This window comes from Sciurus vulgaris (assembly GCF_902686455.1).
Source record: "Sciurus vulgaris genome assembly, chromosome: 9".
In the NCBI taxonomy this organism is placed as follows: domain Eukaryota; kingdom Metazoa; phylum Chordata; class Mammalia; order Rodentia; family Sciuridae; genus Sciurus; species Sciurus vulgaris.
Genome location: NC_136469.1, coordinates 78,767,742 through 78,782,159, shown reverse-complemented (window position 1 = coordinate 78,782,159; position 14,418 = coordinate 78,767,742). Strand labels below are relative to the sequence as shown.

General features: G+C 39.4%; 1 protein-coding gene across 1 annotated transcript in view; it reads right to left on the bottom strand.

Annotated features, from left to right (window-relative positions):
- Positions 1–14,418, bottom strand: part of LOC306669382 (uncharacterized protein) — a 513,918-nt gene that overhangs the window by 108,434 nt on the left and 391,066 nt on the right. The gene's annotated exons all lie outside the window — the stretch shown is intronic.

Below are 14,418 nucleotides of genomic sequence, written 5' to 3'. Positions count from 1 at the left end.
GTATCTTTCCAATGGTATGACTACAACAGAGCAGACCACTGATGAGCAGAAGGCCACATTCAGAATTCATTACCAATATAGGAAAATGTAGCCTTTAACAGTTACTAGCCTGACATCCACTCTGAAAAACTGCAACACACACACACACACACACACACACACAACCAGAACATAGTTGAAGAAGCACAACTCCTGCATGAAACTGTTTAATGTGGAGCCTAGAATCTATTGACATATCCATGTATAGACACCATCACAAAGGGTAGTGTTCCAGAACCCACAATATGTTTTGTGTCAGTGATCTTTTACTACTCTGTTCTTACTATCTATGCACTTTATACTCTTAAATGGAAAGTCAAATTCTCTTTTACAAGCAATGTGTTTATAGATAAGTCAGTGTCTCACTTCCCTAATAAAGGTGATAATGGTGCAAGGCAACTTTTAGAAACATTGAGGTTTGTAATTAATACTTGCTGTTATTCTACTGAACTCAGCCCAAGATGTTTTAGAGTTATAAATAGCACCTTAATGACTTAACCAATCTGCCTCAAGAAATCCTGTTTTGCTGTTTCTTTGCATGATAATGAGATCATGCTTGTTATTCAATGTGCTATGCAATCCAACAAACTGTGAGGATGGCTAATGGCAGATCTTTGTATGAGGATTTGGACAAGGCTCTGGAATGCAGTGTGGGTCAGTGCATGAAGAACCGGTTGAAAGATTGGTGGAGCAATCCATCCATCAAGTCTGACTGAACATCTGCCACTCCTTTTTGAGAACAGTCAGCATTAAGCACCAGTCCTGGAAAGTCACTGGAGCCACGCCAGAAAAATCATGACTCAGCACGTTGGAGTTCATGTAAAGTTCAATGCAGTGTGTTTGTGTATGGGTATGGGTGTGGGATGTGAAGAAGGCTAAGGGTGAGGTGAATGGTTCCCTTGGGTGGGGCAAAAGCTTCCCTAGAATGAGTCCCCCAGCAAATCTCTAATATAGAGATAAAACTATTTTAAGATTTGGGCTTTAGAATGATTCAATGTTGCTTCATATTTTTAAGTGTTTGACATCCAGAAGTCATCCCAGATGTTGGACTGACTTTTTCATCACTGTGTTTGACACAGGTGCGTTCTTTGCTTATTTCAGTGCAATATTCACACAATAGCCTGGAAGGGCTATTTACCCCTTATTTCCCTACCTCCTACCCAAAGGACTCTAAATGATACTGAAAGCAGGATGCAGAGTTGGGTAGAAATAGGCATAGGAGAAGACTAAATAACTAAACTTGGGATGCAATACGCATCGTGTAATACTATATAGTCCAAAGCCACATTTTCCAAAGTGGGGTTGGGGAGGGTGATGTGTGATTTGAAGATTTTGGTATCCCTCTGGATTAGAAATAAAGCCAAGAGATGTCCATATAACAGAAATATAGAGCCATCACACACTCCAATCTTCATTTCAAGTCAATAACTATGTGTTGAAAGATACTAGCAAGGTACTATATAGGAGACAAATATACAAAACACAGTTCCTGCCCTCAATTAATTTATAGGCTAGTGGAGGATACTGACACAAATGCAACAAATCATTGGAAAAGGAAGAAGGAAGGACAAGCCTAAGATGATGCTAGCATTCTTCCTTGAGTGAGTAGCAAGAAAAACAGGAGGATGAGCAATTAAATAGTTCTTCAAAATTACTAAGGTAACGTGTTCACACCTCCCCACCCCTGCCTCACAAGGGAACAATATTAAGTCTGTGGACTATTCTTCTTTCCCCATGTCCATTCAAGCACCCCAACACATTTATATATGTAGAGTTACTTGCTATATTTCTTTTAAAATAATGGGATAAAATCAGTTTGCAAGCTGCTTTTTCACTTCAAAAATATATCATAGAATACACATTTCACATTAAAGAGTTTAATAATTACCAAAATTCATTGTCATCCATTCTCCCCAGTGGGTATTCAGGTTGTTCCCAGTTTCCCATAACTGCAAACAGTTGAACATCCTTATCTACCCTTATAAAGAGAGGTGCTTTGATTTAAATAAGATAAAGGCTTTCTGGTTAAAGGGTATATTAGTCAGCTTTTTATCACTATAATGAAATCCCTGACACACAATAACTAAGAAGAAGGAGGTTTATTTAGCTCACAGTTATGAAGGATCCACCTTGAAATGGCATAGTATTGGTTCTATTGCAGGGGCCACACCTTGGCTGCATCACCTCATGGTGGATGGTGGATGATGAATGGCAATGGTAGAAGTTCATGTCAGAATAGAGGGGTCACATACCAAGCCAGGAAAAAGAGAGAACTGGGTGGGACAAACTTGCTCCTTTTACAACAATCCTTTCTTGAGAATTACCAAAAGGTCACATGAGAACCAAAGGATTGCAAAGAACTTCTTCATACCCCAGTAACCAAAGGGTCTCCCTTTAGACTTTGCCTCTAAAAGTTTCCACCACTTCCCAATAGTGCCACCCTAGGAACCAAGCCTCCAATCACAATGAACCTTTGGAGGACATTCACACTGCACTGAAGCTATATTAAAGGGTATGTGTAACTGAGTCTTACAGATTTCTCTTCAAGTAAGGTGAAAGTAATTTATGCCATAAATAGAAATTCTTATGGATGATGAGAAACTGTGAGAATTGGTGGAGCAGGGGAAGGATGGGAATGATAGGTAGTTTGATTTTCAACTAATTAAGTCTAAGATGCCTATTGGATGTCTCTATGATGAAATCCATCAGGCAGAGAGACATTCAGCTCTTGAACTAAGGGATCCAAGAGTGAGTGAGGACATGGGACTAGATGGGAGACCTCTAGGGAAGAATTCAATGGAAAAGGAGGTAACTATAGATCTTAAGATAGCTTCTCTAACATGGAGCTGGGTGGAAAAATCAGGAATTAGCAAAGGAGGCTGAGGATGCATCAGAGGGCTAGGAGGGAAGCAGGAAGAGTACAAACTAAGAGAAACAGGAAAAGACTGTTTCAAGGAGGCCATGCCAAATGCCAGGTTAGATCTTCAATCATGGTGATGCAGGTGTTGCTATTATATCTTCAAGTTAGGGGAGAGAAATGAGAGCTCCAACCCCAAAGTATTTTTTTTTTAAGAAATTGTATAAGTCAACTCTAAGCAGTAATGTGATACAAATAAGTGGAATACACATTCCTGCAAAGATCATCCCAAGGCATCGAAGTTGTTGGAGTTATACACCCCACACCACAAGATGTTCAGTGAAGTTGCTGAGGAATTGAAGAATGGTCATGTTTGAGTTTTAGCTCATTTCTCCTCCCGCTGACCTCCCTGTGAAAGAAGTGTTGGCAATCCCAGAATAAAAGACCCTAAATCATTCACTGAGCAGAAAAACAGCCTGGAAATGATCAAAAGCTGATTACATCAGTGCTGACAGATGCCAACTATGATGTCGAAATCTCACTCTCATCAGCTCTCTCTGCACAATGGAAATAGAGTCCTCACCTGCCTATTGTCAAAAGTCCTCATGATGACAAACAAGCTCTAACGAGGTCTCTGCAGCCTGCCATGTAATTTTCTACACCATCTCCCTCCTGACACTGTCCTGTTTGTGGAGGGGACCCAGGACAGGAAGTGGCTTCCTCATAAATGAGCACACTTTGATACACCTAAAATATTTAACCTCCCAGAACACTTAAAATCCCTCACCTTGACCTGCTCATTTCCTTATTTTGTGATTACCCACTGCTGTTGGTGGAGCCACATACGGAGGGAACACTTCAGAGGAAAAGAGGTGCTACATGACATGACAAGGCCACATCCATATTACCTGACAGGAAGAAAGCAAGCTCCTCAGCTCTGACCTTGTGGAATCAGGTGGTGTGCAGGTATCGAATGCTGCTCAGCAGACAAGTGTAAGAGGGAGGTGTTTGCACAACAGTGATAAAAGCTACCATGGGAATTGCAAATTCGATTTGACTTACAGCAGTCATGCTTGCCTCTGGAGGCTGGGAGGATTTGAGCTGCCAGAAAAAATAAAATACACCCAACCCTTTGCACTGTCTGAAAATTAGTATGGATTGACAAAATGAAATAGCACAGTAGATTGGCAGATAGATGATAATTGCAGCTGGGCAACCAGTCTAGCCCAGAGGAAGAAATTATCATTTTGATTATGTTTAGGAGGTTCTATTTATGAGTACAGGTTTTTTAGTTGTGTCAGATGGGATATTTTTCTGGATAAGAGTAAACAAAGGGAGGTAAATTCTTTGACCCAGAGCATTTCCAATCATTTCTGCTTGATGCTGAGCAGACCTAAAGGTGGAGAAAGACTTCCTTTAGCATCACAGATTATTTACGCCTACAAGGTGGCAGAGGTTTTTCTCACATGTTTTGACAAATAGAAGCCAAGTGTCCTCTCCACCCACCCACCCAGTCATACCTGAGTCTCCTTTTCCCCATGCTTTCCTTTAGTCAGTTAGCTCACCCAGGTGAGAAAGAGCACCACCTATGTAAGAATGAGGAAGAGAAAGGACAGTGCAGAGGACAAGCTGGTCCACCTCAAGGAGGCCATGCCTTTGCAGGAGACAGCCAACAGGACTCTGGGCTTCAGACTTAGACAGACCTAAGTTCAAATTTCATCTCAGCCATTTAGGAAGTACATGACTGTGGGCAGGGAACATAATCCTCATTTCTTGAAGATGCGTGGAATATGGAAAATAATATCTACTTCTTAGGATCTTAGCAAAGGTTAGAGAGAAATTTTAATAAGCAAATAAACAGACCTACACACACACATGTCTAAGGTCCCTGGGACTTTGTAGGCACCATCACAATTAATAATTGTGTGGAGGAGCTACACAATCCCGTTAAAATCCCATAAAAATGTGCCCGAGTTATTGATTTTGAAGTCATGAGTGAGTTTTCTATAATGTTAAATGACAAAAGTGTTATTCAAGGAATGTTCTTTCTCAGTTTTTTGGTTTTTTTTAATCATAAAATCCACAACTTTTTTGCTCTGTCAAGTAGCCTGGGTTTTGGGGTGGTGAAGACCCCACTGGGCTCAGGTTGGGTTCTAGTTCATTTGCACTTAGGTTAAATAAAGTAATAGATCAGGAAGTCATTTGTTATTCTAATGTGGCCCAGAAGTTCACAGCAGTACAGTTTGTCTTCCTCATTCCACATATGGGACCACAAGTTCCCTGCATGCTTTCTCATGAAAACCCAGATCTCCATTCCATACCTGTGCTGGTCACTCCCCACCTGCAGGCTCTGTTCAAGTTCCCACTTGGAGATAAACCTGGAAGAAGGGTCCAATTAAGAAAGCTAGTTGTGACTGGAGGGCTGGGCAAGTCCCCCAGGAGACACTCTTGGAATGGTAAGAACCAGAGGGGATAGGCCAGTTTGCCATCTACATACCTCGCCAACATCTGTGAAGCACCTGGACTGTGCAGGCCCAGAGCTAGGCACTGAGGACACTGTGCTCAACAAGTCACAATCCCTTAGTTTCTAGGGAGGGTATAGACACAAACATTGTCATTATTGCTTGTGATAGGGACATAAAGACAAGGCTCCTAACCAGAAATGTGTTGTCCAAGGAAGTAAGATTGGAGACTCAGTAGGAGTTAGCCAGGCCAGGAGGTTGGGATGAGGACACAAAGGGGAGGTGTTTCCTAGCAGGAAGGGCATGAAGGTGAGCGGGATGGCTGCACAGACAATGCAGAGTCCATCAGCCAAGGGACAAGGCTGGGGGCAGTTGGTGCAGCACAGTGGATCCAAGGAAAGAGCACTACAATGGACAGGGCTATTTCAGCTCCACAACATTCTCTCTTCCTTCTCACTTTGAGCAAAGTTAGTCAACCCCTTAAAACTTCAGTTTCTGTGGTATACACACACAATGGAATATTACTCAACCATAAAGAAGAAAAAAATTATGGTATTTGCTGGTAAATGAATGGAGTTAGAGAAAATCATGCTAAGTTAAATAGGCCAAGTCCAAACAATCAAAGGCCGAATGTTTTCTCTGATAAGTGGATGATGATATGAAACATGGGAAGGGGGTGTCAGTGGGGGAGAGAAGAATGGAGGAACTTTGGATGGTGTAGAGGAAAATGGGTTGGGCGGGGGTGGGGGAAGGAAAGATAGTTGACTGAAACAGACAGTATTACCCTATGTACATGTATGATTACATGAGTGGTGTGAATCTACATCGTGCACAACCACAGAAATGAAAAGTTGTACCCCATTTGTGTACAATGAATCAAAATGCAGTCTGTAAAAATAAAAATAAAAAAATATGAAACAAAACTTCAGTTTTATCTCTAGGAAGGTTATTCTAATGTCCCTTTGTTGGGAATTTTATGGGGACAAAATGAAATAATGTATAAAATCATTCAGCATTTTCCCTGCTACCATAAACACTCAGTAAATGTCACTTGTTATTAATTGGAATAACAATATGAAGGCTAGGTTCAGTTGGCAGGATGAGGCTGTGGAAGGAAGATGGTACCTGGAGATACAGCTCAGCAGAATCACAGGGGAAGCAGGAAGGGAAATGAATGGCACAGAACCAGGTGATGCTGTAATTGCATGAAACCATCCCCAGACTCTTTGTCACTGCTTATCAGAGTCAGGATGCCTAAAAGTGCACATGCCAATCTACTAAAAACCATAGAGGAGATGCTGGCTCAGGCCAGCCATCACTGTTTCTCAACACAGGGAGCCTACTCACATTCCGGGTGGGAGCTTCTGTTGTGAATTCTGCCCCTCACATTGCAAGACATCCAGCACCTTGTCTCATTAAGCAAGGTGACCTAACTACAAAACCTGGGTCAGTCCCACCAGGTTGCGTTAAGGAGAAGGTGCCAAGGGAAAGAGATGTGTGGGAAAGGAGAGACAGTAAACAGAGATCCGGGTTTTCGTGATGAAGGGTGCAGGGAATTTGTGATCCCACAGCAGGACCTATGTTAATATATAGTCTTATCCACTATATTCCAGTAGTACCCCCACCCTTGCGACAGCCACTTCCTAAACATCCTCCAGGTGTACTATTGCCCACCTTTATGAACAACTGTACCCTTATATTAGCCATGGATGTTTTGAACTTGAAAGCATCACTTATTCAAAGAAGGTTGGAAGCTTCTAGCCTGGCAGAGGTTTAGAGAGGGATCTGGAAATTCAAAGGAATATGTCACCATGAAGGTAGGTGCTTCAGCCTATGTCCATATTACAAATTCAGATCTATAAACCCATAGTTCATTAAAGAAAAATCCAACTTAAATATATGATATTCATACTTGGACCTTCGTATCTTATATTTACAAAGAAGAAACAATTTCAGTAAGGATAGTAAACCCTCATTTCTGATAAAGAAATAGACCAAGTCTGGCAAGCACATCTAGAGAATGAGGCAGAAGTTGGTGCAAATTATGTAAATGGCATAATTATAGGTATCTTACAGAAGGGTCAGGAAACTGATCTCTCAGACTATTTTATTGAGTTATCCAGGCACTAGTTTCAGAGAAAACAAAACCTACAGTTAATCCCTTACATCATCTCAGAAGAATGATCCAAGGCTGATCAGATTTTGTTTGTCTTTTCCGTGTTCTTACTGGGTCCACTGAAACTCCATTTCCCCATCTGTCCACCTCACCCCTCCCTACAAGGGAAATGCCACAGCATAAGCCACTAAGGAGATAAACACTGAGTCTTCAAGTCAGGGGCACGATCAGTGGACCCCAAGTTTCAGCCCAGAATCACTTTCTGCTGGTTTCTTTGAGTCCAAATTACCCTCTGCTGTTGGGCCAGCATTCCAAGACCACTTCCAGGGCAGCTTGGCTTTGGAAATCATCTGAACCCCAGGAACTAGATTAACTTTGCCCCAAGGCCTGCTGCCTACCGTCTGCCTCACACACTCTCTGCAGGCAGAGTATCCCTTGAATGGCAGCCCCATGTGCTGTCCCATCTATCAATAGACTGTGGCCCTGGCTGGCCAGACTGCCTACCCTTTTCAGCTTCTGGTCATCATCCTGTAGCTGAACAGAGGGAGGACAGTCAATCCAGTTCCTAACCATGTGAGGTTTGCTCTTTTAAAAGTTGCTGTGTTTTAATTTCTGAGTAAAGAAACAATGTACATTTAGAATTGGACTTTGAGATAGCTGGGGTAGATGAGACTGCTGGAGTTGTATCAAAACTCCACAGTGATAAACATAAATAATGAAGCAAGGTGACCTAGCCACAGTCCACCAGGTTGCATTACGGAGAGGGTGCCAAAGGAAAGAGGTGTTTGGGAAAGGAGTGACAGTTAACCGTGAGCAGGTGCAGCTGTGACCTAGAGCCAAGTAAAGAAAAACTCCTCCACCTCCTTCCTTTCTCCTCCCCTCCTCCTTCTTCTTCCTCCTCCTCTTTCTCTTCCTTTCTTCTTCATCATCATCATCATCTCACCAATTTTCTATGTGAAATATAGATTAGAGACTAAATCTGATCAATTCTTAATAGGTAATAGTAGAAAATTTAAAATGTTCTAATGACATAAAATAAATATGCAACAGACAGTAGTAACAGCATGTCCTATAAGATTTCCTAAAGTTGGACTATTTTCCATTCAAAAGATAAGACAGCATAAGGTTTCACATATAAATTCTTGACAAGGATGCCAAAACAATTCAATGAGGGAAGAATAGATTTCTCAACAAATGGTATTTATCCATCTGCAAAAAAAAAAAAAAAAAAAAAAGATACTGCTGGGCTGGTCCCCTTATCACATGATAGATAAAAATAACTCCAAATGGAGCTTAGGGCTCAGTGTAAGAACCAAAACTATAAAATGTTCAGACAAAAGCACAGGAATAAATTTTTACAAACTTGGGTTAAGCAAAGTCTTCTTAGATACAACACCAAAAGAATAAGCAGCAAGAGAAAAATAGGGAAATTGTATTTCATCAAAATTGAAAACTTTTGTGCTTCAAAAGACAACATCAAGAAAGTGAAAAGATGACCCACAGATGGAAAAAAAATTTGCACATTACATATCTGACAATAGATTTGCATTCAGAAAGTACAAAGAACTATAACTCAATAATAAAAGATGAATAACATAGTTTAAAAAAGGGCTTAGGATTTGAATAGACACTTCTCCAAAGAATATTCACAAATGGACCATAAGGACATGAAAAGATGCCCCACATCACTGGCTATTAGGAAAAGGCAAAAAGGTACATCACACACACACACACACACACACACACACACACACGCACACACACACCAATGCCAATAATCAAAAACATAATAATAAGTGTTAGGAAAGATGTGTAAAAATTGGACCCTCATATATTCATGGTGAGAATATGAAGAACCACAAAAGTTGTAGATATCTGAATATTAAACAGAGTTACCATATGACCCATCGATTTCTCTCCAAGGGAAATGAAAACATGTCCACACAAAAACTTCAAATGTGATGAGCAAGTAGTTCTTTTTAAAAAATCAGTTATTCTTTAATTGGTAAATTCCACAAATATTCATAGCAGTATTATTTGTAATAGCCAGAAAATGGAAGCACCCCAAATATACATCAGCTGAGGAATGGGTAAATAAAATGTGGTATATTCATTCAACAGAATACCATACAACCATAAAAAGTAAGGAAGCACTGATACATGCTACAATATGGATGACTCTTAAAAACATGCTAAGTGAAAGAAATCAGATACAAAAGATTACAAACTGTATGATTTCACTTATATGAAATATTCAAAATTAGAAAATCCAGAGTCAGAAAGTAAGTTAGTGGTTTCCCAGAGCTGGGTGAGGGAAGGAATGTTTTGGAAATCGGAGAGTCTTGGCTAGAACGTTATCTATTACAAGTTGGTACAACCTGTGTGGAAGAGCACACTAATTGGTCATGTACAACTTGTCACTTGAAGGGCACTCTAAACTGACTGTCAATGTTAATCCATGCCCAGTCCCTACCAGGCTGCCCCGCTCTGCCCAGCCAAATGACTGCTATCAGTCTCCATTCCTGGAAGGGACTGGACATGTACACAGGGAAGGTTAGGAATCTGCATAAAGACCCTAGTGCCTCAGAACAGAGCTGGAGACCACCATCTCCACTCCAGACTGGCAGCACCATGGCATTTTTGGTGGATGATAGTGGAAAGGAATAGGATGGGAAGGGAGGAGGAGGAGGGAAGGTAAGTATCTCACACACCTGGATCTTCCTAGGAACCCAGGACATCTGGTTTGGAGGTTGCAATTCCTTTAGGGTCATTGGCTACTGTGGTTTGGGGCAGCAGGCCCCTGAGAATGGAAGGTGAACTCAGCCAAACCTAACCCTGACCGGTTGCCAGGGCACAGCCTGTTGGTAGGTCTGCCATCTGGAAGGACAGGGAACCTGACAGCCTGAGGACTGAGTTTCAGGGTGGGCCCGCTGGAAACCTGTAATGGTCTACACATGACCTTCATCCCAATACCATGAGGTTATGACATAAAACAAAAATAAAGCAAAAAAACTATGAAGAAAGCACATGGAAGAAAGAGAAAAGTTTTAAACATTAAAAAGAGTACCCGCCTGTCAGCCTTCTCACCGCAAACAGAAGCTGGTCACTGAGCCGGCCCACCCACCCCACACCACAGAGGGACACTGCACCTGCCTCCTGTGCTGACTCAGCACACCCTCACTGGGGCTCCCCAGCTTCTTTGGAGGCTGGTACAGGCATTTTGAATTATTCCTGAGGGCGTGGCCATCATCATTGGAAGGGCAACTCCCTTCGTGAGACACCTACAGGAGACTGGAGGTTCTTTAACAGAATCCAATGACAGCATGGCAGTAGACATGACAGAAAAAGGATTTATAATCTGCATAATTAAAATGATCCATGAAGCAAAAGATGAGATAAGACAGCAAATACAGGCAATGCAATATCATTCCAATAAAGAGTTAAAAGAGCAAATGCAGGAAGCAAAAGAACACTTCAATAAAGAGATAGAGATTCTGAAAAAAAAAAGAGAGAAAAAAAAGACAGAAATACTTGAAATGAAAGAAACAATAAACCAATTAAAAACTCAATAGAAAGTATCAACAACAGAACAGATCTCATGGAAGACAGAATCTAAGACAATGAAGACAAAATATTTAATCTTGAAAATAAAGTTGAACAAAGTGAGAAGGTGTTCAGAAGTCATGTACAGTACCTCCAAGAATTATGGGATATCATGAAAACACCAAATTTAAGGATTATTGGGATTGAGGAAGGCACAGAGATACAAACCAAAGGAATGAACAACCTGTTCAATCAAATAATATCAGATAATTTCCCAAACCTGAAAAATGAAATGGAAAATCAAATACAGGAGGCTTACAGAACACCAGGTGTACAAAATTACAACAGATCCACACTAAGACACATTATAATGAAAATACCTCACATACAAGATAAAGATAGGATTTTAAAGGCTGTGAGAGAAAAGTGTCAGATTACATATAAAGGGAAACCAATACAGGTATCAGCAGAGTTCTCAGCCCATACTCTAAAAGCAAGAAGGGCCTGGAACAATATATTTCAAGCTCTGAAAGAACACGAATGCCAACCAAGAATCCTATACCCAGCAAAACTAACCTTCAGATTTGACAATGAAATAAAATCTTTCCATGATAAACAAAAGTTAAAAGAATTTACAAGTAGAAAGCCTGACCTACAGAACATTCTCCGAAAAATATTTTATGAGGAGGAAGTGAAAAACAACAATACAAGTCAGCAAAGGGAGGAACTATCCTAAAGGAAAAGCCAATTAAAGGACAAGTATAAAATCAAAAATAAGCCAAAATGATCAGGAATACAAATCATATCTCAATAATAACCCTGAATGTCAATGGCCTAAACCCAATAATCAAAAGACATAGACTGGCAGGTTGGATTAAAAAGAAAGACTCAACAATATGCAGTCTTCAAGAGACTCATCTCATAGAAAAAGACATTCACAGACCAAAGGTGAAAGGATGGGGAAAAACATACCATGCACATGATACAGTAAAAAAGCAGGGGTTTCCATCCTCATATCAGATAAAGTGGAATTCAAACCTAAGTTAGTCAGAAGGGATAAAGAAGGACATTTCATACTGCTTAAGGGAAGCATAAGACAGCAAGATATAACAATTTTAAATATTTATGCCCCAACAATGGAGAATCCATGTTCATCAAATAAACCTTTCTCAATTTTAAGAATTAAAAAGACCAAAACACATTAATAGTGGGGGACTTTAACACCCCGATCTCATCACTGAATAGATCCTCCAAAGAAAAACTGAACAAAGAAACTATAGAACTAAATAATACAATCAATGATATAGAGTTAATGGATATTTACAGAGTATTTCATCCATCATTGAGCGAATATACTTTCTTCTCAGCAGCTCATGGATCCTTCTCCAAAATAGACCATACGCTATGCCACAAAGAAGCCACTAGTAAATACAAAAAAAATAGACAGCCTACCCTGTATCCTATCAGACCATAATGGAATGCAATTAGAAATGAACAATAAAATAACAAACAATAACTACTCATACACCTGGAGACTAAATAATATGCTATTGAATGATGCAATGATAACAGAAGATATCAGGGAAGAAATAAAAAAAATTATTAGAGGTAAATGAGAACAATGACACAACATATCAAAATCTCTGGGACACTATGGAAGCAGTACTAAGAGAAAAGTTCATTGCATTGAGCTTCTACATTAAAAAAATAAAAAGTCAAAAACTAAATGACCTAACATTACACCTCAAAGCCCTAGAAAAAGAAGAACAGATCAACACCAAAAATAGAAGACAGGAAATAATTAAAATCAGAGCTGAAATCAGTGAAAATGAAACAAAAGAAACCATTCAAAAAATTGACAAAACATAAAGTTGGTTCTTTGAAAAAGTAAACAAAATTGATAAACCCCTCGCCACACTAACGAAGAGGAGAGAAAAAACTCAAATTACTAGAATTCGTGATGAAAAAGGAAAGATCACGACAGACACCATTGAAATACATAACATAATTAGAAGCTACTTTGAAAATCTATACTCCAACAAAATAGAAAATATCAAAGATATTGACAAATTTTTAGAGACATATAATCCTCCCAAACAGAATCATGAAGATGTACACAATCTAAACAGATCAATTTCAAGCACCAAAATAGAAGCCATCAAAAGCCTACCAACTGTATGGAAAAAAAAAAAAAAAAAGTCCATGAAAGTACTAAAACATCATGCTTATAGCACATACTTCAAATTTTTTTTGCTCAAATGAGTGATTATCCAGTAAAACCTCCCATGAAAGTAATAATTACCCATTTTTTTCTTATCAACCATCTTTCCTTTATAACTAAGAATTTAAACAACTTTAGAATAACCTAGTTAATAAACATGAGATTGCAAGTAAAAAAAAAAAAAAGCCTACCAACCAAGAAAAGCCCAGGACCAGATGGATTCTCAGCCAAATTCTATAAGACCTTTAAAGAAGAACGAATACCAATACTCCTCAAAGTATTCCAGGAAATAGAAAAGGAGGGAACCCTTCCAAATTAATTCTATGAGGCTAGTATCACTCTGATACCAAAACCAGACAAAGACTCATCAAGGAAAGAAAACTTGAGACCAATATCTCTGATGAACATAGATGCAAAATTCCTTAACAAACTACTGGCAAATCGCATACAAAAATATATTTAAAAGAGTGCACCACGATCAAGTGGGGTTTATCCCAGGGATGCAAGATTGGTTCAACATCTGGAAATCAATAAATACATTACATCACATCAATAGACTTAAGAATCATATGATTATTTCAATAGATGCTGAGAAAGCATTTGATAAAATACAGCACCCCTTCATTCTTAAAACACTAGAAAAAATAGGAATAGTAGGAACATACCTCAATATTGTAAAGGCTATCTATGCTGAGCCCACGGCCAACATCATTCTTAATAGAGAAAAACTGAAAGCATTCCCTCTAAAAACTGGAACAAGACAAGGATGCCCTCTTTCACCACTTCTATTCAACGTCATCCTTGAAACACTTGCCAGAGCAATTAGACAGGTCAAAGAAATTAAAGGAATACAAATAGGAAAAGAAGAACTTAAACTGTCACTATTTGCTGATGACATGATCCTATATTTAGAAGATCCAAAAAACTCCACCAGAAAACTTCTAGAACTAATAAATGAATTTAGCCAAAGTAGCAGGATATAAAATCAATATGTGTAAATCTAATGCATTTCTATTAATAAGTGACGAATCCTCTGAAAGAGAAATTAGGAAAACCACTCCATTCACAATAGCCTCAAAAAAATAAAATAAAATACTTGGGAATTAATCCAACAAAATAGGTGAAAGACCTGTACAATGAAAACTATAGAACATTAAAGAAAGAAATTGAAGAAAACCTT